This window comes from Rhinopithecus bieti, unplaced genomic scaffold (genome assembly GCF_001698545.2).
Source record: "Rhinopithecus bieti isolate Rb0 unplaced genomic scaffold, ASM169854v2 scaffold_1558, whole genome shotgun sequence".
In the NCBI taxonomy this organism is placed as follows: Eukaryota; Metazoa; Chordata; class Mammalia; order Primates; family Cercopithecidae; genus Rhinopithecus; species Rhinopithecus bieti.
Genome location: NW_016803701.1, coordinates 1,176,216 through 1,180,596, shown reverse-complemented (window position 1 = coordinate 1,180,596; position 4,381 = coordinate 1,176,216).

Genomic DNA, 4,381 nt, shown 5'->3' with positions numbered 1-4,381 from the left:
TTATGGTTTTCATTATGTAGATCTTTTATGTCTTTGGTTAAGTTTAATCCTAAGCATTTCATTTTAGTGTCACTAATGTAAATAGAATTACTTTCTTTGTTTGTTTTTCAGATTGTTCATTACTGACATGTAGAAATGTTATTGATCTTTTGCATGTTGATTTTGTGTCGTGCAACTTTACTGAATTTATAAGTTCTAATATTTTTCTTTGGTGAAATCTTTAGGTTTTACTAAATATAAGACCATGTCATCTGCAAACAGGATAATTTGACTTCTTCCTTTCCAATTTGGATGTCCCTTATTCCTTTCTCTTGTCTAATTGCTCTTGCTAGGACTTCTAGTACTATATTGAACAAAAGTGGCAAAAGCCTTGTCTTATTCCAAATCTTAGAAGAACAGCTTTTAGTTTTTCCCTTTTCAGTATATGATACTATCATGTATGCCTTTTATCACATTGAAGCATGTTCCTTTTATAAACTTTTTGAAAGTTTTTGTTATGAAGAATGATGAAATTTACCGAATGCTTTTTCAGCATCTATTGAAATGATCATATGGTTGTCTTTCACTCTGTTGACATGATATATCATGTTTATTGATTTGAATATGTTGAACCATGATTGCATGCCTGAGATGAATCCCACTTGACCGTGATGAATGACCTTTTCAATGTGTTGTTGAATTTAGTTTACTACTATTTTGTTGCAGAGTTTTGCTTCAGTGTTCATCAGAGATACTTGGCCTCAATGTTGATCAGAGATATTGGCCTGTAGTTTCTTTTTCTCAGGGCAACACTGAGTTTCAATGCAGAGTCCCATATTCATTTTGTTCTCTTTGCCTCCAATACACAGATTTTCTCTCCATGCTTTGCTGATTGAGGTTGGGGGACGGTTGATGAAGGCAATGCAAGACTGTCTTTCCTACCTTCTCCAGTGCCTCTTTCCTTGTTGCTAGGTTAAAATCAGGTACTGTGATTACTCACTTGATTTTTTAGTTCCTATGAAGGTACTTTCTTATGTGGATAGTTGTTTAATTTGGTATCCCTAGAGGAGATGACAGGGGCAGTGTTCTATTCAGTTGTCTTACTCCCTCTCCCAACCCGCCCCCATTTTCTTGTGTGTGTGTGTTTTTTTTTTTTTTTTTTTTTTTTTAAGACAGAGTCTCACTCTGTAACCCGGGCTGGAGTCCAATGATGCGATCTCAAATTATTGACACATATTTACAAGTGTTCCAAGAAAATAAAAGCTGTATATTTAAATTTAAAAAATTTATTAAATCGAAATTCTCATCCTAACTTTAGCATTTGAAATATCATATATAAACATTATTTTGTAAAATATTTACTGAAGAAACTGGAGCTGGATAGACACAGGTGGCCCCTAGCAACCCTCCATTAAGGAATGAACAGAATAAGTACTTCTACCATATTCTACTACTTCCCCATATCTCTTCATAGTATTCAATGTTGTTCAGATCCACTGGAAAATATTAATGCAGTTGATACAGATGACTTCTCTCCTACACCCACTTTTCACAGAGCAAAGAGAAAAAGAATAGAGAGTGGAGCTGGAGGGACAAATTAGAGCTACTCTTCTTTTTTTTTTTGAGACGGAGTCTCGCTTTGTGGCCCAGGCTGGAGTGCAGTGGCGCAACCTCGGTACACTGCAAGCTCCGCCTCCCAGGTCCACGCCATTCTCCTGCCTCAGCCTCCTGAGTAGCTGGGACTGCAGACAGCCCGCCACCACGCCCGGCTAATTTTTTGTATTTTTAGTAGCGACGGGGTTTCACCGTGTTAGCCAGGATGATCTCGATCTCCTGACCTCGTGATCCGCCTGCCTCAGCCTTCCAAAGTGCTGGGATTACAGACGTGAGCCACCGCGCCCAGACCTAGAGCTATTCTTAAGCTACTTTGTGATTGTATTACTAAACTCATTTAAGAAAAGCTTAAGTTAAAGAAATTTAAACTCTACACAATTAGATGGTAAGGAATAGCTAAGGAAAATTATTCAAAACACTTTAAAAAACAAAATAAAGGCAGAATTAGACTTCACTATATCTTTTACCTCTTTTGACCTCACAAAATAATAAACATGATTAACCAATTCACACACATATTATTTATATGATTTAACTCTTAATGCTTCTGAATTAAATGGCTCCCAATTTTATTTGAACCCAATATTTCATATTTGTATGTGGCAAAGATGACTTGAAATTACTCCCCTATGAATGGCCCTGTATACAGGTATAAAAGTATACCTATATTAATATAGAATATATACTTTTCCACATACTTCTGCATTTTAAAATAATTTGGTGAAGGCTTTTCGTCTTGAAAACTTATTGAATATTGCAATTTATCCTGAAGTTCTATTTTAAAATTAATCAGACAGTGTTCCTGATTTCAAATTCAAGTGCAAGCCAAAGCAGGGATCTTTTCAAGTAAGCTGAATTTTAGTGAAATTGTTTCACAGGGGTTTAATTATTAGTAGAATATTTCCTCCATCGTGTTTCTCCTTTTTCTTCTAATTCTGGAAGAGGTCATACAAATTTTGAACACAATATTAATTATACACAAAGGAATTCAAGAGTGCTTTTATAAGACTGAGTTTAAAAATTGGAGGGAAAAGTTCTGCTAGAAGATATTCAACACATTAAAACAGAAACAGAATTTTTTTCTCCCAATATGTTTGGTAACCAAAATTATTTCTGGATCAGCCAGAGTAAATTAAACAACATAATTAGAGATACCATTCTGAGAGGAGATTAAAGGATCAAATGTTACTAAGAGATTATGTGAAGAGCCATGTAGACTGATTGAACAGCAATGTATGGACTTTTGATAAAGTTTCTCTACAATGAAGTCAATATAAATACAGTACAAATATTATGATCATTTTTTATGTATCTATTCATGATATGCTTAAATATTAACCTGCTCCTTTCTAGAGTAACAACTCTTACATTTTTGGAGATGTGGCAGGAAGTTATCTCTCTGAACATCCCTGAGAAATCATAAAATTTGTGACAGAATTGACTATGATGAGGGAAATAGGGCATTTCTCAATGGTGGCAGAGATGGTCTGCAATTTTCACACTTGAGAATAGGGAGCAACTGAAGCATGTGTAGTAGCATGGCTCTGGGAAACTAGACATTTTTCCAATGCAGGCAGTCAGATCTTTCTCAGCCTCACAGAACCATGTAACTGCTTTTCCCTGAATCCAGTTCTAGCCCTTCTCCCTGCATTTAACTAATGCATTTAAGCGTGCCAGTACATATACACTAGCAAAGTATTGTGTGAGAGTAGTTGTGGTACAACATGGGAATTGTAGGAAGGGTAAAATTCTATAAAGTTATTTCAAGTCTATGCCTAGAAAAATATGAGATACAGAAAGCTACGGATATTTGCTGTCAGAAATAGGAGATAAGTAGTTAACTGCTAGAAACTGGGTAACAAAAACCATTATAACTACTAGTCCATCGTAAGACCATTCACATAGTAAAGTCCTACCTCCCAAGTACCTCAGAATGTGTCTTATTTAGAAATAGGATCATTGCAAATATAATTTGTTAGGATGAAGTCATACTAAAGTATGGTGGGCCTCCTGTTCCAATATGTTCACCATGATGAACCATATACAAGGGGAAATTTCAACACAGACACATACACAAGGAGAAAATCAAGTGAATATTGGAGTTATGCTGCCGTAAGCCAAGGAACTAGAAGGAGCTAAAAGAGAAATTTGGGACAGATCCTTCCCTAATACATCCAGAAGAAGCATGGCCCTGCCAACATCTTGAGAACTTCTAGCCTCCAGAACTATGAGACAATAAATTTCTGTTATCTAAATAACACAGTTTATGTTATTTTGTTATGACAGCCCTAGCAAAGCAATACATTCACCTTGCTGAGGCTGATGTAGGGATGAAGAGAGCTTGGCATGAGCATATGTAACAGTGAACTAGAATAAGTCCACAGAAGATTGGATGCAATATAGCTACATAATTTGCTAAACTCACTTTCCTTGGCACTTAGCTAAGGTGCTTCAACAGCTAAGATCCCAGAATGTACAGATAAACTGATCCAGTGAAAAGGAGAACTCAGTACTCATCTTATCCCCTTTTATTAGTTTTCATGAAATCCTAAATGTGAAATCTTGAGAACGGGGGATGGGGCATTAAAAAATCCATCTCTGGCCGGGCGCGGTGGCTCAAGCCTGTAATCCCAGCACTTTGGGAGGCCGAGACGGGCGGATCACGAGGTCAGGAGATAGAGACTATCCTGGCTAACATGGTGAAACCCCGTCTCTACTAAAAAATACAAAAAAATACAAAAAACTAGCCGGGCGAGGTGGCGGGCGCCTGTAGTCCCAGCTACTCGGG